This window comes from Emys orbicularis, chromosome 7, assembly GCF_028017835.1.
Source record: "Emys orbicularis isolate rEmyOrb1 chromosome 7, rEmyOrb1.hap1, whole genome shotgun sequence".
Taxonomy (NCBI): domain Eukaryota; kingdom Metazoa; phylum Chordata; order Testudines; family Emydidae; genus Emys; species Emys orbicularis.
In genome coordinates, this window is record NC_088689.1 from 22,711,996 (window position 1) to 22,737,356 (window position 25,361).

Consider the following 25,361-nt stretch of genomic DNA (forward strand, 5'->3'; position numbering starts at 1 on the left):
TGTAAAGCAGTCCCAATACTAACATTCCCCTCCCTAATTCAAAGCAGGGCGTCATGTGCGACATCACGCTGATGAGGATCTCGGAGAGCGACAGGGGACGGATGCTTCGGGAGAGCATGCAGAAGCCAGGGCCGTATGCCGCCATGCTCTGCCGTGCTATGATCCCGGACTACTTGATAGAGTCATGGCGTGGGAACGTGTCGTACCACGGTGGACCTAACAAGATCGCCCTGCCAAGGAACCTGATGCGCAGGCTTGAGCAGTACCTCCAGGAGAGCTATGCTGAGCTCTCCCAGGAGGACTTTGTGTCAATTCCCGGACATATAGACCGTATTTTGGTGTAACTGTACTGGAAGGGACTACAGAGTGGAGCGTCCTGTGGTTGCCTAATCATGAAAATCCGGACATTATTTGATTTTTTTTACATAGTTGGGACTAAATAGTTGCCTAAGGCAAAGAAATCATGAACACCCAATTGCTGATATTATTAATATTCCTGTTGTCTTATAAATAAAAGTTTCTATGTTTAAATGAGTGAATGAAAACCCCATTGTTAACAATATAAATATTCCAGTTATGTTAAAAATAAATGTTTAGATGTTTAAAGCACTCACTGCTTGATCCTTCCCCTGATTCGGTGTCCGGGGTAACGGATGGGGACGGTTGGTAGGGGATCTCGGTAAGGGTGATGAAGAGCTCCTGGCTGTCGGGGAAATCAGCGGTGCAAGCGCTGTCGACTGCCTCGTCCTCCTCATCTCCTTCCTCATCTTCCCTGTCCGCTAACATTTCCGACGAGGAACCGGCCGTGGACAATATCCCATCCTCAGAGTCCACGGTCAGTGGTGGGGTAGTGGTGGCGGCCGCACCTAGGATGGAATGCAGTGCCTCGTAGAAACGGGATGTGTGGGGCTGGGATCCGGAGCGTCCGTTTGCCTCTTTGGTTTTTTGGTAGCCTTGTCTCAGCTCCTTGATTTTCACGCGGCACTGCGTTGCATCCCGGCTGTATCCTCTCTCTGCCATGGCTTTAGAGATCTTCTCGTAGATCTTTGCATTCCTTCTTTTGGAGCGCAGCTCGGAAAGCACGGACTCATCGCCCCACACAGCGATGAGATCCAAGACTTCCCGATCAGTCCATGCTGGGGCCCTCTTTCTATTCTGGGATTGCACGGCCATCTCTGCTGGAGAGCTCTGCATCGTTGCCAGTGCTGCTGAGCTCGCCACACTGTCCAAACAGGAAATGAGATTCAAACTGCCCAGACAGGAAAACGAATTCAAATTTTCCCGGGGCTTTTCCTGTGTGGCTGGTCAGAGCATCCGAGCTCGAACTGCTGTCCAGAGTGTCAACAGAGTGGTGCACTGTGGGATAGCTCCCGGAGCTATTACCGTCGATTTCCATCCACACCTAGCCTAATTCGATATTGCCATTTCGAATTTAGCGCTACTCCTCTCGTTTTGGAGGAGTACAGAAGTCGAATTTAAGAGAGCTCTATGTCGAACTAAATAGCTTCGTGGTGTGGACGGGTGCAGGGTTAATTCGATGTAACGGCGCTAAATTCGACATAAACTCCTAGTGTAGACCAGGCCTAAGTCAGCAGAATTTATTCAGTAGCTTTTTCCAGGGCTCTAACACTTGTTAATGGAGTGGGTCAACAGAGGAACCTTGCTGCCCTGTTACAAACACCTACATTCATGTCCTGTTCTAATATACGGTGCATCTCACACACAAAAACAGACTTGCCTCCTGTCTTATAGGGGCTCCAACAGGCAAACCTACTAGGTTTCATTTAGTTTTTCTGATTTAGGTGCCTACTGCATATCCTTCAACTGTGTTTTTTTTTGTTACCTAGGGTTTGTAAGCTAACAGATTCTGTCCCATGATAATCTCTCTTATTACCACCTATAGTCTTCTTAATGAGTAATGTTTCCACATGACAGTACAGCTTGTAGTCAGGAATCATCATTTCAGGCTGATTTCATCTCATCACATGTCTGGGAATGTATGTCAATCACCTTAGGAAATTATGTCATTTATGTCAATCTCCTCTTCCAAAACTAGGCAGGCATTCTTACCTTGTTTTGGTCTGCAACATTCAGCATAAAGATATTTTGCACATTTTAATCCAAACAATACCTCCATTACCACTAGCCTTATTTAGATGACATTCTACTTTTTCTTGGACTGATGTATATAATTCATTGTCATCTTTTTTTTTCCTTACTGCTGGAATGTGAGACACCCTACCAAATTCTTTCCAAAATGCCCCTCAGGATACCACATAGTTAACAAGATTTTTTTGTAGTCTGGCTGAGTGTATCACATGATGACCTCTCTTCTAATTAAAAACATGACCCCTTCCACCAAACGGACATATTTCCTTTTCCAGCATTTCCTGGTGGAGCCCATCTCCCTGAGAAAGGTCCTCCCTTTCCCAGAAGATTCCTGAATGCCTAATGAATTTGAACCCCTCCTCTCTGTAGTCTTGTCTAGTATACTAGTACACCTCTACCCCAATATAACGCTGTCCTCGGGAGCCAAAAAATCTTACCGTGTTATAGGTGAAACCGCGTTATATCGAACTTGCTTTGATCCGCTGGAGCACGCAGCCCCGCCCCCCTGGAGCGCTGCTTTACCGTGTTATATCTGAATTCGTGTTATATCAGGTCGCGTTATACCGGGGTAGAGGTGTATTCCTTAGTCTAGATGGTCATGCATTTAGAACAGATACCGTCTACTTACAGAAAGACTAAACGTACACATCTAAATTTAGTTTCCAAGATCTATTTCTACAATTTCCTTTTATTGCCAAGATGAGCCACAGTCCTGGGTGTCTTCTAAGCACTCCTTACAAGGCTATCTACTGATCAGATAGCTTCATGCCTCATATGAAAGTCTCTGCTGTGTTCTCATGGTCCCCACAAATCCAGCTGTCAATAGTCCCAATGCCTGAATTTCCTACTATCTGTTGCTTCTCTTATCCCTATCCAACAACAAGTTGCCCCTGGCAAGACGTCTAATCCAGGGGTTCTCAAATTGGGGGTCGGGACCCCTCAAGGGGTCGCGAGGTTATTACATGGTGAGTCGCGAGCTGTCAGTCTCCACACCAAACCCCGCTTTGCCTCCAGCATTTATAATGGTGTTAAATATACAAAAAAAGTGTTTTTAATGTATAAGGGGGGTTGCACGCAGAGGCTTGCTGTGTGCAAGGGGTCACCAGTTCAAAAGTCTGAGAACCCCTGGTCTAATCTATTAATCATTCAGAGTTTTGGGTTGCCTTCAGCTCCCTTGTGTACTCTGTGATTTCCCTACCCTCTATTGATTCTATAATGGCATTCTTTTTTCTACTGTCCTCTCTGCCCCTTTCATGTTAAACCTGAGTCAGGTCTCCCCTCCCCTTCATTTCTTCTCCTCACATTAACAGTATACAAAGCAAGTCCTACTTCTACTCACATGCAGCCTTTTCTGCTACAAAACCCACTACAGATTTGTTTTTTTTCCATCAGCTTTGCTTTTTCTCCCTGGCTAAATACAACTTCCTGCTCCATAGACTCCTCTGCCTTTAGTCCTCAATATCAAGTCTCTCCTTAGCGTAGTTATTAAAAATATCTTCTAATGATACCATCTCATTTAATGGATCTGATCTTTGTGAGTCTGCTAAGTCAGACCTGCTTAATTTAGTGACAAAAATAAGTTTTTACCACTTTTTACTTCTGAAAGCAATGCAGAGCCAATACTGAACTGTACTCTGAGCTGCACTGTTAACTCAGATACTTGAGTATATTACAAGTTTGTTTCATAATATATGCTATTTAGACTTCTATGATGTTTGACTTAGTACCATGTAACATTCTGATTAAAAAATTAGCACTATACAATATCAATAAAGCACAATAAAGTGAATTAAGAACTGGCTAACTGACGGATCTCAAGAAGTATTTCAATGGGGAATCATTGAATGTAGAAGTTTCTCCTGTGATTCTGCAGGAATTGTTACTAGGCCTGACCCTATTCAATATTTTCATCAATGATCTGGAAGTAAATATGAAAGCACTGCTGATAAAGTCTGCAGATGACACAAAGATCGATGGAATGGTACATAATGATGAGGACCGGGCTGTCACACAGGGCTGGATTCACTGTGGCCCATTAAACGCCCCATCCCCCAACCCCCATGGTTTAACACAGCCAAAGGCAAAGACATACACCTAGAAACGAGCAGTGCAGGACATACATATAGAGTGGGGGACTGTACCCTGGAAAGCAGTGACTCTGAAAAGGATCTAGGGGTCATAGTGGACAATCTACTCAAGGTGAGTTTCAAGTGCAATGCTGTGGCAGCCAATGCAATCCTCAGCTGTTTGAACAGGAGAACAATGAGTAGAAGTATGGAAGTGATTTTACCTTTCTCTACATTAGCGGTATCGATACTGGAATATGGCATCAAGTGTAAAAAAATGTTGAAAAATTGCAGAGGGTGCAAGAAAAAGCCATAAAATGATTCAAGGGCTGGAGAAAATGTTTTACAGAGAGAGATTTAAAGCACTTAGTCTACTTAGTTTATCAAAAAGAAGTTTGAGAGGTGACTTGTGAGACAGATATGGCCATTTCCTGCAATATTTTGGGAGATCTTACGAAACATTGTGGTAAAGGGACTGTGTGTAATTCCATGAAGGAGGGTAACCACAAGCCCTCCAGTAACTAAGAACATTGGGAGGTGATTAGGCAAATTCACTCAGTAACTCTGTAACACCTCCAGAAAGGCACCCTCTCTTGGGGACGTTTGCATACACAGGTTCAAACTGGATTCTCTAGAGACCAGACAACAAAGTAAGGATATTTCAGTAAATAGACTGAATTTAAACAGACTCAGGGCCTTCTTTCTGATCTATCAAATGGACAGGACCTTCTGTCAGAGTATAAGGCCCCAGTCCTTACGGAAGGGTTGGATGGACTGACACTGACCACAGCCGTTGTGGAGTTGGAAGGGGGAGATCTCTGATAAGCTTATTTGCACTTTTGTTTTTAATGTTTTCTCTGTAATGCTTTTACATTAAGAATATATGTGCGCGCTCAGAAAGGCCTGCAAGGTAACTTAAAATCAGTGGCAATTGACATAGCCTCTCAGGAGAAAGCAAAGCCATCTTGGTAGTGTGGCTTGCTGGGGATCACAATGTAGGCAGGGGACTGTGCAGCCTGGAAAAATCCTGGTCAGGCGGGAGAAACATGTGTCTCCACCCAGAAGAGGCCACAGCTGGGGAGCCAAAAGCCTAGAGCGGGTGCTCTTTCTGACCACAAAGGGGGAATACAGATGCAGATGCCCTGAACGGTGACATCTTTATTACAGTGAACAAGTACCTTCATGGGGCACAAATATGGGTACTGAAGGACTCTTTAATCTAGCACAGGAAGAAAGAAAATGTCAGAGAGGAGCCAGCCAAGACACTAGCTGGCAGGAGCAGAAAACAGCCAAAGAAGGGGCCACTGCACCGGAGGAAGGAGACATCTTGATTACAGTGAACAAGTACCTTCATGGGGCCCAGCCAGGGCTATACCCACCCCCAGCACCTCCCTGGTCTCAGCATTGTGCAGGAACACACACACAAACACACAGCCCCCCGCACAACACTGGGGGTACTAGGACCCAAGTGGTGCCGCTTCTCCTCCCACCTTGGGGGGAAAGTGCAGGGAAGAGCCAGACAGATAGTCAACTAGTAGGAGCAGAAGTTGCCAAAGCAGGAACCTCTGGATATCCAGAGAGCTCTCTACAGTTTTAAGTGGATTTTCTCTGCCCTGTGCCGCTTGACCGTTTGCTCCAAACCCTTTCCTTCCTCCTCCCTCACAGTCTTCTCTTCCTTCACAGGATTCATTTAAGCTGTCATGGGATAAGAGAGAAGGTCCTCACATGGATTAGTAACTGGTTAAAATATAGGAAACAAAGGGTAGGAATAAATGGTCAGTTTTCAGAATGGAGAGAGGTAAATAGTGGGTGTCCCCCAGGGATCTGTACTGGGCCCAGTCCTACTCAACATATTCATAAATGATCTGGAAAAAGGGGTAAACAGGTGGCAAAATTTGCAGATGATACAAAACTACTCAAGATAGTTAAGTCCCAAGCAGACTGCAAAGAGCTACAAAAGGATCTCTCAAAACTGGGTGACTGGGCAACAAAATGGCAGATGAAATTCAATGTTGATAAATGCAAAGTAATGCACATTGGAAAACATAATCCCAACTATACATATAAAATGATGCGCTCTAAAGTAGCTGTTATCACTCAAGAAAGAGATCTTGGAGTCTTTGTGGATAGTTCTCTGAAAACATCCACTCAATGTGCAGCGGCAGTCAAAGAATGTTGAGAATCATTTCAGCCCAAAGTGCTGGAAATATTGTGGGTTTTGTTGCTCTCATGAGATTTCTACCTGTGCGTGTGGAATTCTTATAGGTGCATAAACTCTCACAAGATTTTCAGAAAATATGCCCCAGACATTTTTATTTAACACAGGACCAGAATCATAGAGGTGGTCCAAATCTGGGAATCTAATCCCCGCATAGAACATATAGTGTCCAGATTCAAAGTTCTGGTTTTAGTGCAGTGGAGCAGCGAACCGCAGCTTCTGGGAACCGCGATCGGCTAAACCTGCGGACGCGTCAGGTAAACAAACCGGCCCGACCCGTCAGGGGCTTTCCCTGCACAAGCGGCGGAACAAGTTTGGGAACCACTGTTTTAGTGCATCTTTAAATTAAAATGCAGACATTGCTAAATCAAAAAAAGCTGAAAATGCAGAACACACCTATTTACCTCCTGAAACATGGCAGTGTACAAAAATAGTCACCTGACATGACCACTCAAGGGGAGGGAGATGTCATGATTTCAACCTTCTTGCTGAGCATGATAAAATTATCTTCTTCATTTTGGGGGCTCAAAAGTTCTTATAAACAGGGTAACATTCACCCCAGTGCAGAGGGCCCAGGCAAGGCACTCCACAACACACAAAGTCTGAATGAGCAGCTTAAAGGTTGCACATGATTTTGAACAGATCCCCTTGCTGCTGGACGAACTGACTTTCATCCTATCTCAACTTTCTACAAAGATATGAGCAAAAGAGCAAGAAAATCCATCTACCCTGAGAAAAGCAACCAAGTTAATATGGCTAAATATATATGGCTTTGCCAGTTCTTCCTCTGTTCGCATGCAAAGGACATTCGCAACAAGAATCTATTGACCCATAAGACAATGCCTCTATCTACATACCTCTATACTGTGTGAATGGTTTTTAAGGGCAAGGTTAACAACACTGTAGTACTTACTTTTCCCTGTATGCATTCTCCCCCTCTCCTTCCCCCCCACCCCCCCCAGAACAGGATTCACATTTGAAAATAAGCAGACAAGTGAATTATTCATAACAGGAGAGATAAAAGGGAGAACATTTCGTAGACTAAAATATTTAGACCCCTAGCTCTGAGTTTGATCACACAGGCTAACTGGGCATCTTGGGAATTGAAATGTACCTAAATTAAGTGGTATAAAGAATACATATAAAATAGTGAACATTAATCAGAAAAGAAACGTCTAGCAATAATATCAACGTCAGTGTTTTACCTTTTATACGGAATTAGTTCAAATACATTTAAATGCACATGCAATTAATCAACATTCTTATGTTGTCCTACTTAACAACATCTAAACAGCTCATGTGAAATCCCTACATAAAATAGGTTCTGTGCAGAAATGTGCTATATGTCAATATTCAATTAAACAGTGTTAATAAAACCATTAAAAAAGAACTAATAGGGGCATGGATATGAAGTGCTCCTGCCATACATTAGTTGGTCTTTAAACATTTTATAAAGTAATGCAATAAAAAACTATTAAAATATTTATGTAATGTTTGCATTAGTTCTGTTTAATGTAGTCAGTAGAAACCCTACCAGTGGTTTAAAATGCAAAACTACTTAATATTGCATGGTTGTTCATTGGTTATGTTAAAAAAAACATTCCCAGTTTTAGAATTTCTAAGCTGTCTAATGCCTTCTACTATTTTGATGGGGAGATAAGAGCTACTTCCCCTCTTTAACTGAGAGCATGACCAGCCACATTCATTTGTTTCTGAGGAATTGTGCTTTCAACTACTTATCTACTAGGTAACATTACAGTTAGTGTACCATAGTGGGGACTGTGGCTGAAGCAATATTAACCTTGAACTAGATTCTGCCACCCTTCCTCATATAGTAGTCCAAAATGAATCACAACCTCACCCAAAATCATTACTTATGGAGCTACACTGTAACCTTAAAATCTGCCCTGAATAAGGCTGGCGCATAGCTGCACTACCCCAGGTGCTGAACAAAGAATGAATTGAGAGTGACTCAGAGAATCATGAAGCCTCCCCTGCTCCCCCACTTGCCTTGTGGAACAGTTTTCTCCGCCATGTGAACCTGGCCAGCTGCTATAGGTTGTGAATAAGGGAGTGGAGCCAGGGCACACAATGAAGAATAACAGGTGAGTAGCTCCTGATGTCCTCACCATCACGGGAGCCACACTTGTAGCAGGGACTAGCAGGAGAGCTTTATTCCCTGAACAACTGAGTCAGGCTGTGGCAATCAAGTTCATTGTGACTGCCCTTCTCTCCCTTCCAGGAACTAGCTGAGGGAAAGAGTTTCAGGGCCCAGATCATGATCTCTCCCACCCAGGCCCCCAAGGGGGAGGTGAAACTCTGCCTGCAACATTAGTGGCTCCCCAGCCCTTCCACTCAGGGACCATTAAGGCTTCTGGGCTTTCTCTCCTTGCATATCCAAACACAGCAAAAATAGCTTGCCCATTCCAGTAGAAGCAGCTTATACATAGTGGGGGCCAGATTCTGATACTGTAGTGCATTACTCCCTAGGAAACCGCACTGATGCCAGCAGGGCTATTTGGGAAGAAAGGTGCTATTCAGCACGAGTAAGGCTATTGGAATCCAGCCCCTCGTGGAGAGCTTACAGAAGAGAGAGGGATTATTAGTTTGTTCCAAAAAATTGTGCTGGTGCAGCAGTTCTTTTGATTTGTGTGGGCTCCTCCTCTCCCCAGTGCATACCAGAGAAGCCTCTTATCACTTGCTAAGTAAACCAATGTAATCAAGTCCAATTCTGTGCTATCTGCATGGGAATTGAAAAAATCTAACATGAAATCTTTCCCATGTACATGAACAAAATGTGGCTCAGGTCACTATATGAACTGCACTCTAGGGATTTAAAAGGCCTATAAGTAAGATGTGAAAGACATTCACATTAATGCACTAAACAATTCAATCCCTTCTCTGCCCTTTCCTACTAAGTGAATGCATTACCTATCTAAAGTTATTGCTGATCCTTTTTTATTCCATTTACTTCCACTACCAGTCACTGAGACGCATTTCAAACTCATTGCTCCAGGGTGTACCTACTTTATTTGGGGTGCATGCCAATTGTGAGGGTAGGGAAGGATCTCTGACTTCCTCAAGGCAGTGACCCATTTTTAGATAATTTCAGTGAGGGGCGGGAGGAGATAAAAATGTCACATCCCCTCATTCTGGGCTTTAAAAAAAAATAGCATAACTCCTTTGGTTCATAGCAGCTGCATTAACTGCAGCAAGGAGACAGGCATCTTCTGAGACTGTGACAATAATCCATAGTCAATTGCTGTACATTGCAATGCAGGCTAACTCCTCCCCCGCTGAAAACAAAGTAGATATTCCCCTGCCTCCAACCAGACTGAAGTGCCATAGTCCTGACGTTGTCAAGAGAATGTTTATGTATTTTTCTTCTAAGAATTGTCAAGTTGAAAGATCAACATCTCTGTCCCTGACAATACCACTCCAACAAACTTTCCTAATACAAAGCCATTTTCATGTTCACGCATTTGTGACCCTCTTAGAAGAATTCACTTGCAATTTTGATGGAAATGGTTCCAAATATGTACACAACCACGTCTCTTCTGAAAATAACACCAATTATTCTTAAATAGATCAGAAAGTGGCTCCTAGCTGAAACCCTTTCAATAATAACTATGAAAAGCCCATTTCAAATAAGCCTTATTATTACATTAAATCAATATACCTGTGAGTTTAAAGGAAATCAAGTGCATTTCCTATTTAAGCATTACTTTCTTTTGTGATACTTTAGAAAATCGCTAAAATTGGACACTAGGGCAAGATACTAGCTTTTCCTCCCTTTTCCTTTCACTAAATGCAGCAACTGATTCTCAAAAGTTGATTCACCGTCTTCTTTCTAAATAAACAAAAACAGAAATACAGTATATTTATTGGAGTATTAGTGTCCAATAAAACAGTGTCAGTACTACAAACAATACCACTAGAGGCAACATTATCCAGTAGACAGAATACTGGACTGGGAATCAGGAGACCTGGATTATACTCTCATCTAAACCAATAACCTTCCCCCTTCATGTCTCATATTCTCCATCTGTAAAACAGGGATACTGCTACCTACCTTGGTTTGTAAAGTATTTTGAGATACACAGATGAAATAAGAGCTTATTATTATTCATCAAATTAGCACAGACTAGCAATGATCTACTTATACTTTTAACAAATTAAACATTTTTCTGTTTTTTTTTAAATAGTGTTTTTCATTTTAACTAACAATTCAAGTCATTGATCAAGTCAGGGCAAATTTTAACCATCGACTCCCTGATCATCCTTCCAAAACAAAATATTATCCAGTACATGCTATATTAAAAAGCTATAGCTGATTAACATTTCATTACAGTTTATAAGCCACCTTTTGAATGACCAGAAACTATGTAATAAATAGACACATCACATTTTAGGGGTTGCAGGTTTGGTTTTAGTTTGGCAGGTGAATGAGTCTTTGGAAATAGTAGATGCTTACATTTGACATTCATTTTCATAAGAAACCCGCATCATCCCACTCCTCCACAATTTCTCACACACATGCAAAACTCTGTTTCAGAGGTGTTTTCTATCATAATTATTGCCAGCGTTTATGTTGACCCTACTCCAAACCCCTACTAATGATGCCATTTGGTGTGGCTTTTTAATATTTTATCTGGTTTTATCTGATCTGTATTAGGATAATTTGAGATATATTCTGTTTTAATTACTTGTGTAGCATCCTGAGTACTTTGGCATTTCATAAATAAATAAAGTTATTAATGATTATTCTTAGTCCAATTGAAACAATAGAAAGCACCAATAAGGTCTATCAAACCAGCCATCCAATCATCACCCCTACTACTACAAAATGCAGTTAGATCCATTTGAAAATGTAGATCAAATTTCAACACACACACACATCCACGCACACACGCACGCTGGAGCACCAGATCCATAATGGAAAACTTTGCTTATTAACAGGTACTCATAATGCCCTGTTTCCAGCAGAACATAGTGGGTTTTAAACACTGTTATTCCAACTTTTGATGTGGTTACTAAATTATAGCGTTAAACTAATCTTTTCAGCCAATAATTTCAAAAGTGTTTCTTCAAAACCAACACCCAACTAGGGGTCATGTCTAATATAGGAAATGTTGTTTCATCAAACTTGACATTTACTGCAAAGAAACAAAATGCATACATAGAATTTATGAGTCACCATGATATATTTATTAAGCATTAGATTGTGCTTTTATAACTGGTCTTCAAAGATTTTTCATCTCTTAGCCAAAGTGTCATCTTTTCTAATGACTCATAATGAAGACACATTCCATTTAGCTTAATTTTACTGGCTCATCAGTCTTTTATTCTCAAGCGGATAAGTTGTTCTTTTTACCATGTTCACCCCCACATAAGAGTGGCCATTAACTATCCTTTTTCATTATGTAAAAATCAGCTAATCAGGACTGTCCAAGAAATAAATGATGTTATGATTAAAGAGAGAGAAACATCTGCTTAGAATTATCCAGACTGCTGTTTCAGAACTGATAAGGCATTTATTGCCACAGTATTAAATTACAACAAGCATAAACTGTGTTTTTTGGGGAAATGTAGGACCTGCTTTACCTAAAGGGGAGAGGAGAAAAACGTAGTCCTGGAGTGTGCTCTATACTGAGTTAATGGAGAACCATGCCCACTGTCAACTGAAAACTGTGTAGTGTGCCAACTGAAAACTGTGTAGTGTGCCAACTGAAAACTGTGAAAACTGAAATCTGCCAACTGAAAACTGAAAACCTGAAAACTGTGTTGACAAAACTAATAGTGAAGGAAAGTAGAATGAAATCCCAAGCCTTATGTGAAGAACTGTGGTAGTGTGATGAAAACTACACCTTTGAAGCCATGGAAGAAGCAGCACTCCTGGTAAGCCTATGATAAAAAATAAACACATGCACCTTTCAAAAATCACAACATTCAAAGGGTCATAATTCTCTTTCAGCCACAGACATAAACTTTCCATTTATTTTATAACAAATGGAAGCACTGTAACAGTCATATAGAATAATATGGACCATATCCTGCTCACATGAATGCACACCATTCCCACTGAAAATGTGTGTGTATCTATTATTAAAATTTAGCTCTACAAAACCTCTGTAAAATTCAGTGCAAGTATAACTTGTCTAGACATGAGACTCTTATTTTGTTAGGAGAGCCTGACACATACCGTTTCAATGTCACATGTTTTAGAAACTTGTTTTATTGACATCTGAACATCATTTTAAAAACAACAATGAAAATATAGAAAAATATCATCTGCCACAGACATCAAGTAAAATACCACATCAAAGCTGCACTGTATGCTAACCATTCCTAACTTGGTTTTCTTAGACACAAAATAGAATATCATGTAGGAATAGGGCATTGTGCCCCTTATCTATAACATTTAGACAGTGTAAATATGTGGGTCAGGGCAAGGAATAGGCAATCCCTGCACTGATCCAGTGAGGTCTGAGAAAAAATAAATTGCTAGGAACTAGGGTGACCAGACAGAATATGTGAAAAATTGGGATGGGGGTGGGGGGTAATAGGAGCTTATATAAGAAAAAGACCCCAAAATCAGGACTGTCCCTATAAAATCAGGACATCTGGTCACCCTACTAGGAACAATCCCATTCAAAGACAGAATGACTTTTCCAGCCCTCGTGATTATGGAGACAAGCTTGAAAACATGAACCCTAAGGCTCAAAACCGAGAAGGCACTAAAAAGAACTCAATGTTTGTTATTTTTTTTTTAAATCTCATAATTTTTAAAGCAATCTTGTGATGTTGGGGCTCTGACTCAATTGTTGAACAACTTGAGGTTGGCAATATAGTCATGTGTTCTTATTACTGTAGCTCTTGTCCTTCCTTACCCTATCATCTCCCTTGTGTGGTGTCACCTCCACCTGGTTCCTCAAATCCAAAATGTATTGTAGGCTTTGAAGCAAGGGAGCATGACTTCTTATTGGAAATGAACAGATCTAGAATACATATGGATGTTGTAGCCAGAGCCATCCCTAGGATACGACAAATCAGGGCGACGGCCCTGGGCACCGCACTTTGGGGGGGCCTTCGCTTCGTGAGGAGTCGGGTGGCGAGGTGAGATGGGAGGTGGGGGGACAGAGGAGGAGCCTCCCTACCAACCTCCCCCTCCCCCCAGCGCCTCCTGCCCGCTGGCGGCCCCGCCGATCAGCGCTTCCCCCTCCCTCCCACTGCCAATCAGCTGTTTCATCACGTCTGGAGGTGCTGCGGGGGAGGGGAGAGGGGCGGGACAGAGATGGGGCCGGGAGAAGCATCCCCCAGCAGATAGAAACTCGGCACCTATGTCCTGGGCCCCGCACCTCCCTAGGGACAGCCCTGGTTGTAGCCATAATATTATGATAAAATAAATGGATTGAACCACATAATAAAATATGCAGCTTTAGGGAGACTATAAAGTTCACTACCTATTTACAGAAATCTTTGATGTGCTACTCCTAAAATACATGAGTTGTGCTTTATTTTGTTTTTTAGGGAGGACATATCCTGTAGCACATGTACTGTACTCCATCGATATTTAAAATGACGTACAATCTAGAACTTGACTCTGGCTAAATTAACATACATATGACAAAGAATGAATGGTTGTTGGGGAAGAAAGGTATGTGGAAGAGCAAGTACATCCAGTCAGTCTTAAGCAACATAACCCAAGAAACCAGCAACAGCAAATCCCTTGCTGACAGTGGTGGGTCTATTGAAATCAGACATTGACAAAAAGACCAACAACTAATGCTACTAGAAGATTGTATCTTGTAGTTTCCAGTTAGGTGCTGCATTAGCTACAGTAAAAGCTTAGTGTAGTTTAACTGCAGGCTAAAAAGTCCTGTTGCCCTCCTGGGCCCAAGAGTGAACCTGCACATGGTGTAGCAGTAGCTTGGGTTCCAGAAGAAGGATTAGGGAGTGAATTGAATTGTTCTTTTTGATTCCTTCATTCTCTAGAGGTTACATGAAAAAAATGGGAAAATTCCTTTGATGGATTGCTCTTCAGTGCATTCTATATTCACTAACACCTTTAAAATACATATACAAAATTCAACCGTGAATAATAAAAGATAATTAAGTAGCTGGCATCTTTCCCTATAAAACTCTTTTTATCAAGGCAACAAGATTCATTTTTTTCTGCAGAACCTTTGGAAGAGGCTAACAATTCTGAGAAATTGAATACAAGCCCAGAGAGTGTCACTAGGAGCAAAGAGAAGATAAATTCTAGAGGCCAGTGAACTTACTGTCATCTCTCAGTCTCAGGAATTTAAATAAGAACTGAGCACGAAAATGAAAATACCTAGCAGAAAATTCATTAAAGGAATGTTTTCAAAATCAGGACTGAACGTTTAAAATTTTCTTTGTCTTTTCATAGCAAGAATGTAGTACCTGCCAACTTTTCTGCGAAGGGAAGCAGATGCCTCTTCATTTCAGCATATCAATTTAACGCATCAGACATTGCAAGACAAAGTCACCACCTAACTTTCAGTGCCACTAAAACATTGAACACCTAAGGAAAAACAGCATGCTTTTTACAAAGTATTTCCACTTTAATCCAAATGGCTGCAAACTCTGAGATCTACCTGGTTGGGAGATGGGAACATTGTGGGGGAATAATCAAGAAGTCATCGGAGAGCTTTTCAAACAATGTGTGGGGTTAGTTGGAAACATTAATGTGTCAACTGCCAAAATAAAAAATGCTTTGGTGGCATCTGAGAGGCCTTCATTTAAGTTCGGATGCTCATATACCACATGTGCTGGAACATAATATTTAGTTGGGTGTTTATAAGGTTTATGGAAAGATATTTTTCTCCCTCTCCTCTTTGCTAATTATTTATTTTAAAGCCATGGATTATTATATTTTGTCTGTGTTTTTATTAATATCACCATCAGTACTATTTCTTGACAAGCCACAGGAGAGGGAGTAGACATTCCGCTTGCATTATTACAGCTGATTCTCTTCTCTAGCCTCCCTACTAAGTGATATTAGAATAAAGTTATCTGAAAACATGACATTAAAGACAGGAAGTAAGAATTTAAAGCTAACATTCCTTTATCTTGTTAAATAAATATATTCTCCTAACACTTTTTATAAAACTCATTAGCAGATACAACTCTTTGCCTTACTCTGATGCTAGTGACAGAGAAACTTTGCACAAGACAATACCTTGTATTCTCTTGATTCAAAGCTATTATCAAGTTGCAGCATCTAAAACTAATGTTCTTAGAGAATCATACATGTCTTCATTCCCCAGCTGGCTCCACAATCTTTTGGCCTAGGGGTAGTGTAAGCATGTTCTTCTATAAATTCAGTCCAGCTGTTTCCCAGGACAATGGAGGACATGGGATAAAGAGGGCATGGACATGTTCATGACATTGTGACTTGCAATCATCAGGGTGGTCACAATAGCGGCTCTGGAACAGCAGTTTGGTCCTTTTCTCCTTACCATTCTAAGTGTTATATTAATGTAAATATTTGTAATTAATCTTTTCCCCAGCCTTCCTTTTTGTGGGTTTAAAAAAAAGGGGGGGAGGGGGGAGATACAGATCAAACCATCATAGCTCTCTCTTCTGATTTCATTGGGTACTTCCATTTTGACATAACCCAAAACTGGTACAACAATGGAACTACACAGCAAAGTAGCAGCCAAATCCACATGTAAATAACTAACATTGCTATTACCAATTTACAATATTACTTACAGGACTGTGGAATAATCTGGCCATGCAACTGGAGGAAATTTCAAATTGTGCATGTATAAATTCCATGTTACTTGGAACCCCGTTACTTATTCTTTCATTGTTTGCACAAACTGGCCTGGAGACAAGTCCTAGGTGAAGACTAGCCGCCTGTAAAGTTTCATCTTGTAAAATCCAGCCACTGTTATGTTGTGTGGGGTGAAATGTCTTAACACTAGGAGAACATAAGAACATAAGAACGGCCGTACCGGGTCAGACCAAAGGTCCATCTAGCCCAGTATCCTGCCTACCGACAGTGGCCAATGCCAGGTGCCCCAGAGGGAGCGAACCTAACAGGTAATGATCAAGTGATCTCTCTCCTGCCATCCATCTCCATCCTCTGACAAACAGAGGCTAGGGACACCATTCCTTACCCATCCTGGCTAATAGCCATTAATGGACTTAACCACCATGAATTTATCCAGTTCTCTTTTAAACGTTGTTATAGTCCTAGCCTTCACAACCTCCTCAGGTAAGGAGTTCCACAAGTTGACTGTGTGCTGCGTGAAGAACAACTTCCTTTTATTTGTTTTAAACCTGCTGCCTATTAATTTCATTTGGTGACCCCTAGTTCTTGTATTATGGGAATAAGTAAATAACTTTTCCTTATCCACTTTCTCCACATCACTCATGATTTTATATACCTCTATTATATCCCCCCTTAGTCTCCTCTTTTCCAAGCTGAAGAGTCCTAGCCTCTTTAATCTCTCCTCATACGGGACCCGTTCCAAACCCCTAATCATTTTAGTTGCCCTTTTCTGAACCTTTTCTAGTGCCAGTATATCTTTTTTGAGATGAGGCGACCTGTATGCAGTATTCGAGATGTGGGTGTACCATTGATTTATATAAGGGCAATAATATATTCTCAGTCTTATTCTCTATCCCCTTTTTAATGGTTCCTAACATCCTGTTTGCTTTTTTGACCGCCTCTGCACACTGCGTTGACATCTTCAGAGAACTATCCACGACGACTCCAAGATCTTTTTCCTGACTCGCTGTAGCTAAATTAGCCCCCCATCATATTGTATGTATAGTTGGAGAAGTAGTATATATATTTTCTTCCCCATATAACAAAAATTGATCAATAGATTTTGCTCAAACCTTCCAAAAATATAATCTTTGGTCTGAGATCAAGCATGAACAATTTCATCAAAAAGATTTTTTTTTCCAGAGAGTTGAGAGACTGAATACAGAGCATTATATGGGAAGTCCCACTCTATCCTTAACAATAGCTTTTGCCTACAATTGGTAAATTGCTTGCCAGTTCTAATGCTAGATAATTTTACAGGATAATTACCAACTTTATCAAAGTTACTAAGGAGACTAGCGAAATTTGTAATCATCACTAGCCATCTGATCAGAAAAGATACCTGTCTTCCCCCGCCTCCCCCAAAACACAGAATATTCCTTTTTATTTAAAAAAAAAAACTTGCGAAAAGATCAAAGCACACACATTTGAACACTAACGAATAATTGCTGACTTTAGGAAACAATAACATGGTTTACTTTTAGCAAAGATAAGACAGTTTACAATACTTAGCAGTATTCGATTCTATGCATAAAACATGCAATCCTTATACAACCAAACAACTGCTGCAAGTGACCTTATTGGGGGCATGGATCAGCATTCATGTTGCACTCCAAATCAGTAACCAACCCGGGCCGGGGAAGCTAATGATCCAACAACCAGAGCAAATTTGGTGATGAATCCTGGTTACGTCCTACTTGAGGCATGTTGCGCATATGCTAAGAGGAAGTATTGACCTTATTTCATTTTTTCAAAATTAATAAAACAATGGTATGAGCACTATCCCTTCCCACTAATTGTTAATAACTGACTCCCAATATCTCAGTGTGGTGCACACATTTAGACTGGTACCAATGTGGAAGTGAATTACATTTTTGACTTTCAGAACCAATTTTTACTGCCACTAAAGTATAACTACAATTGTCAGCTTGCTCTGAAACACCGCAGTATGGCTCCTGGCTCCAGTACTTGCAGATAAAATAGTCAGGGAGTTACAGTCTCCTTGACCAAATTACAGGAGTGAATTACAACAGTAAGTATATTCTGGGAGGCCCTATTTCTCCATTTAATAATTTTGTTTGTTTTGACTCGTTTTCTTTATCCACATTTCAAGCCAATGATTATACACAAATATGTCAATTGATTAACAAATATAGTCAGTTATTTTCTTTGGCAGTGGAAGTCCTTTATTTCCTTTTAAATCATGCCAGCTAGAGCGTCAACAGGCCAGTCATGATTCCTATTCAGAAAGAACAGGTTGGGAGGAACAGAGGGATTTTTTTCCCCTACAGAAGCATGCACAAAGTATTTTTATGACTAAAAAAAGATTCTATGGATGGTTTAGGCCAAAATTTCAAATGTGACTGCCTAAAGTTAAGGGCTTAGGGCCTGATCCAACTCCTAGTTAAATCAGTAGGAGGAGTCTTTCCACTTACTTGAGTGGGAGTTGGATCAGATGCCAAAATCAATAATTAGGTCCTTAAATAAAATGTTCTGATTTTCAGAGCCGGTGAGCACCAGCATCTTTCATTGTCTTAAGTGGGAGCTGCATATGCTCATCCCCTCTGAAGATCAGATCACTTTTATTTATGGGCCTAAATATGGATTTAGATGCCTAGCTTTAGTCATCCAAGTATGCAAATCTGGCCTGTGGGTATTTCATTTCTGTTTTAGTCATCTCCTTTCTTCCCAAATGTGCCATCTTATAGATGAGGAAACAGGCACAGTAAAGGTCAGTGATTTGCCCAAGGTCTCGCAGGAAGTCTATGGCCTAGCCACAGGCTAGGCATACATTGTACAATAAATCTCAGGGAGGGAGTGTGCCCCTGAGCTGTGCATGGAGAGGATCCACCAAGCATACACCGCTTCCCTCCTGTGTAAGAGGTAGCCTCTACAACTCCACTTAATCCAGGCTTCTTGGAGACCTCTCTGGTGGTTTGGATGTCCACCCTTGGGAAGAAGACAAATTGGGGCAGGAGTAGACAGGTCAAAATGATAATAAATTATAATAAGAATGGGGACACACACATCGTCCTCTTTCCAGCCACCAGGAGCTGACAGGGAAAAAGTTAACACATACCAGGGCTGAATTGTCTTTTCCATGAGAACCTTCTGCTTTGGGATTCACCTTGTGGTATCCACAGCCAGAGGAATCCCTGGTATTGTGGCTCCACTGTAGCAGTACTGCCAGGGACACAGTGCCACAGCATAGTCAGAGATGGCCCTAGACTTCTGGATATCTAGACTTGCAAAGGATCTGCAGGGTTAGATGGTTGGTCTCTTCTGTAGTGGGGCAGATTATGCCCCAGCAAGAGAAAGGCCTGGAGAAATTTGCAAGGGGAACAGGAGAGGATCATATTTTTCTGTTCTTTATTTCTTTATTAAAATACATTATAAATTGGACTTAACACAAACTTGAAGGGAAATGGGCAGTGAAATCCATGTGTTCTATATCTCCATTTAGATATGCCATATTACCCTTCTCAGGTCAGGGGGAATTATTATTCCCATAATAAGTACAAAGCTATCCTTCTTTCCCACTCGTCCCTCAGATGCTTTCTAATTTATTATGAAATTACCACCCTATTTTAACCTTCCATCTTTGTCTGATTGACCCTTTTACATCCATGTGATTCAAAGTTAAAAAGGGCTAACATCTGTTCAAAGCTGTGTTTCTTAATTATGGCCCAAGCTAGCAAAGCACTTCAACTGGATTACTCACATGCTTCAAATTAAGCATGTGCTTAAATGCTTTGCTGAATAGATGCCTATTTTTGCGTAGGTATACAATTGCACCTAGAAAATAGTTATAGATTTGCCACATACCACTCCACTGACAAACTCAGATTTAATGTTAATTTTTTTCTAGTTTCATTTACTATATTAAATCTGCTCTCCCTTTAAACCACATGCATAACTCCCATTAGCTTTAATGGAATTTGCAAGCACATAAATTATTGTAGATTGCTCAATAAAACTGCATCGGTATTATTTCATGTAACGCAGTATAATACAGTGAGGGCTACTTCAAGTGAAATTTTATTTTGTAGCTGATAGATGATTTGCTGATTTTGAAAGTCTCTTCAGATGACAAGGGTTTCTAAAACATTTTGAGGTATTGAAGAACTCCAAGGCACCCAGAAGTGCAATCATATTTTGGAACTAAATCATAAATGTGCCTGCAACATGCATTCCCAAGATAGTCCTCTAAGACAGACAAATGGAATTTATTGCAAATAATTCTGCTTTTACCAAATATGACTTCTGTCTGGTCACTAAAATAAAAGTTCTCAAACACTGAGCACACATTTATGTAGGGAGATTTAAAGTATGCTTGATAGTTGAAGAACATAAAGAAAACCTGAAATCTATGTATGAGTCTGAGTATGTATTTACGTAATCCTTCCCGGTGCCAACTATAAATGCTGCATAAAAACAAAACATGAACACATCTTCTGATCCTAAAAATCAACAAACTATTTAATTCACATTAAATATTCCCACAGATAACAGATGGTTTAACACACCATTCCCCAATTGGGTCAGCTAATGCATCTGTAATCATTTCTTGAAATACAACTCTAGCTTTGGAAAATCTCTAGTTTTCAGTAAATGGGTTTTAATGTGAAGGCTACTCAGAACAGCTGTTTCTGCTAAGTCTGGAAAACTGTACCCAGTTTTTGCATAACCCAATGCAGAATTTATGTCATTTAAGTTTTTGCCCCCCCCCCCCTTCCCCAAGGGGTAACATATTTTACATGAAACAATCAGCAGTAAAGTTACAGAGCATGCATGTCAGGACTTTGTCATCATCTTATTTAATGACAAATTGTAAAGGTATTTGTACTTAGCATTCCACTTTATCTCAAGGACACTGACAATTGTTTTTTCCAACACTCATCTTTTGTAAGAAGCATTTTGTGTTTCATATGTTAAACTCCATGCTCCAAAAGGTTAATTTTGGTACTTTCTACTTTGTGTTTCTTTAGTGCCTCTCAGCTGAGGATTTCAAAAGGCTTTATACAAATCAATCAATTAAGCCTCGATGCCTGTGTGAAGCAAGTGGCTTTATCTCCATATTGCAAATGGAAAACAGAGGTTAAGTGATTTAATCACCATCAGAACAGTGGCACAGCTGGAAATAGAATCCACCCAACTCCCAGTCCCCAGCAGCTATAATCACTAGGGGCCATATCATGCCCTCCATATTCACAAGTAGAGGTTACAGGGATACAGCCTGGAGGAGAGTGGAAAGGAACAGTACTACTGCACTGAATTGTTCCCCACCTCCTATTGTGAGCCCACAGAAACCCTTTTACTGGACTAGGGCTGTGCTGCTAGAAAGGGGATGGAAGGAGTCAAGGGCATCGTGTCCCACAAACCCATATACCTCAGGGATGACTAGGTTTCAGCCCTGCAGGTTGAAATTCCCTTTCCGGGAGATCCCAGGGCAGTGAAGGATTTCTTAGCAGCATAGCTTGTGCAGGAGCTGTGCTGTCAGGGAACTGGAATGCATGTGGTGGGGGGAGGAGGGAAGACAGACCAAGTTTTGCCTTTGTGGATCCTCAGGGAAGACTTATGAGATGAAATCCCAACCAGCTCTTCCTCACAAAATAATTCTAATGGAAATAACCTGCCTAGGGAATGATCTGACCCTAGTTAAGCATCCTGCCTATTCTATTCTTTTCTTCTGAAGGCTTCTTTTCATGAATCTGAGAACCCAGCCACAATGACCTCCCAAAATTCTTGGAAACGAAGGTAAGCATGGTGCTGCTTCTAAACAATACAAATTTCAAGAGTGTGTGTTACATTCTCTCCAACCATTCTCATATGCCATCATTCTATAGCTACATATTGCAACACAGGGCCTGCCTCTACATACGCCACTGACACCACTGGAATGGAGCCACTGATTTCTGTGGGAAAAGCATCAAGTCCTTAGATTGTGAACTCTGTGAAGCATAGATTATTTCTTCTTATATATCTGCATAGTGCTATGCACGTCAACAGTAATTATGAATACCACACAGATATTCATCCAATATACACCGCGAAGCAACGTACACGAAAATGGTGTTCACCAATATGTAGCTTAACCAAGTTATTGATGTTGCTGTGCTAATTTTGCTGTTGGATTCTTAACTTTTTCATTTCCTGAATTTGAGTAAAAAAATCTTAAAATTAAATGGAAAAAAAAATCCTTAAGACCAAATTTTGTCTTAAAAAGTAAGTCAACAGCACCAACCAGACAGAAGGGAGAAGTGACTTTTGCAAGATCTATGGCCAGCTATTTATGTGGTCTGGTGTCTGTCAACAGCTTAGTATTTTACAAATTCCAGAAGTGAGGCTAATAAGTAATATTTATTTATTGTATTGCAAAAGTGCCTGGATAATCAGTGGAGGTTAGGAACTCATTGTGCTGGTGTTGTACAAACATGTACTAAAAATACATTCCAGTCCTGAAAAAGGAATACTGATTCAGAACATCCTTAAGATAAATATAGATCCTTTATCCTTAAGATAAATTATTGACCAATTGGCTAATGATTTGGGAAAATGGAGTTCGTTAACCCTCAGTTTGTGGGGTAAAATTAATATACTGAAAATGAATGTCCTTCCCAGAATTTTGTATGTCTGGGGGGTCTCCCTATTTCTATTCCTCAAAGTTATTTTAAGAAATTCAATAATATTTTCGGAATGTTCCTTTGGGGTGCAGGTAAGAAACAGACTGCCTCTGAACAAAGTACAGCTCCCCCATCTCTGGGCGGATATTGTTTTCCCAACTTGGACAATTATCATATCTCCCTTTTGTTAAGCCAGACATCTTTATGGGTGTTAGATATGACCCCAGAGACCCCACCTTGGGTTCAGACACTGAGAACTGGTATACCCTCTCCCCGTTTCAGGTATTGTAGGATCAAATTATTATAGGTTTGATGGTTCCAGAGGTCCCACAATAATGGCTGTGAGGCAAGCCTGGTCAAACTTGGCAAGGCAATTTTGTTTCCATCCAGTCTTCCCTGTAGAGGTGGTCCTATGGAGCAATCCTATCCTTAAAAATTGGTGGCAAAACCGGTGGTAGGATTTGATGGACAGAGGCATCATGACAGTGTCACAGTTAATTGACAATTGTAAATTTAAACCATTTGTAGATCATCAGCAACAATTTGGCTTGCTCTGCTCCGGAGCATGGAAATATCTCCAGTTAAAGCTTTTACTTATGAATGTATTTGGACCAGATGCAGTGGGAGCTCCAGAACTACTTATTTTGGAGGAAACTTCTTGATTTACTCAGCCAGTGGTATCCTTCTACAATTTTCTGGCCCAAAAATCTCTGCCAAAGATTGATAATTTGAGAGTTGTTTAGAATAGAGATTTGGATGGACAACTATCTCCGACCCAAGGGAATACAATTGTATCTAATGTTAAAAAAGTAACTTTAGACCTGAGGCTATGGCTTATTAATCAAAAAATACTTGTTCGAACATACTGATCCCCACATAGGCTAATGGTAATGGACTCATAAATGCTGACCGCTGCTGATGCTACATTAGCTCATATGTTTTTGGAATGCCCCGTATCAAGAATTTTTGGTAAGAGGTGGGGAGGTGGACCAATTTGATATTGGATGCTAAACTGAAGCCCTCCCACTTAAGTTTCATTTTGGGATACATCCTTGATACTTGGAGATTATCTGACAAGGCAATGTGGTTCCAATGTGCAGCTTTGATCACTACAAAATTTATCCTGCAAAAATGGAAAAGTCAATCCTCACCAAATACTGATGCCTGGCTCAGTGATATGGCTGACCTCGCAGCTAACAAATGACTGGCATTCCACAAAAAAAGGAGTGCCCCAAAATGCAAAGCAATTAGGGATGACTTTTTAGAAGTCTAGGATTAACATAGACCCTGAAGATAGGTATGTCACTTCTCCTCCCTTCCCTTTACCCTAACCCTCTTTATTTACATTGTGTATTATGATGAATCTGGTATATTTGTTGTATTTAGAAAAATTAATTAAAAAAATACATTAAAAAATCACATTTTGGTCCTGAAAAACTTACTGGATAGGTAAGTAAAGATAATTTGTAAATAAAGGATTTTTTTTTTTAAAAGTAAACCCCTGTATTCCAAAATTGATGCATGATATCATCATTTCTGTTAGTCAAGCAGATGCTTGAGTTCTCACATTAGCTGATTTGCAGTCCTTTCATGTGCTTTTTATCTCTTAAAGTCAACACAACTTGCAGTCCTGAAGACATCTAAATCCAATTGTTGACTACAGGTAAAAAAGGATTTAATATGTTTACTAATGTCAATATTAGTGGTTTAACGTTCTTTTAAATCTTTGATAGAGAATATGAATAGCTTCCTCGATTGTGGCATATTCTACATTCAGGAAACTAGGTAACCCCTTTCTCAAAGATTAAAAAAATATAAAACTAATACCATACTTACAAAGCAAATTTAGTCTTCTTTTAGCTGCAATGAACAATTGGAACTGAATAATCTCAGAATGCTGCAATCTGCATCTTGTTTCAGACAGAGGAAATGAACTACTAAGAAGCACTGAAAATCAAAGACCATTGTGATTTGGGTATAACACCGACTGGGAGAGTGCAGTGGACACTGTGCCACAGAGGGATGATGTTCAGGTCATCCAACTGAATGGTAATAAAAAGCATTATTCCTGGTTTTACCATGAAATAGTAGAGAGGTGTCCTCACTGAGGTCCACGCTGGTTACTTGTCACCAGCTTGAGTGCAGCACGTTTCTGTGGACATTTGCTTTCATCTCCCACTCTACACCCCTCCCCCCCAAAGTTTATACAGTACAACCATTGTATGTCTGTGCTTGCAGCTTCTCTGTTAGATGAAAAGAAGCGTTTATTGCTAGAGTTCACCAGCTAGAAAAGCCTTTTCGCTATTCTATAGTTTTAGGAAAATGTGATCACAGAATGCGTCTGACCTTGGATCTGCAATGTAACACACACTGTATAGTATTTTCTATGAGACACATAGAACATTTTCTGTTCACTTGGATGGTTCCACCTCTGTCTGCTTCCCAGAATGTGGTTGGTACTGTTGGCATGAGAACTTAGGCCTAAAGAGGAAGGATGACCTCTTGGTTAAGGCAAAGGACTAAAACGTGGGTGATCTGTG

General features: G+C 40.6%; 1 protein-coding gene across 1 annotated transcript in view; it reads right to left on the bottom strand.

Moving 5' to 3' along the window:
- The window catches only part of ADAM12 (ADAM metallopeptidase domain 12), a 298,168-nt gene that overhangs the window by 210,543 nt on the left and 62,264 nt on the right, over nucleotides 1-25,361 (bottom strand). The gene's annotated exons all lie outside the window — the stretch shown is intronic.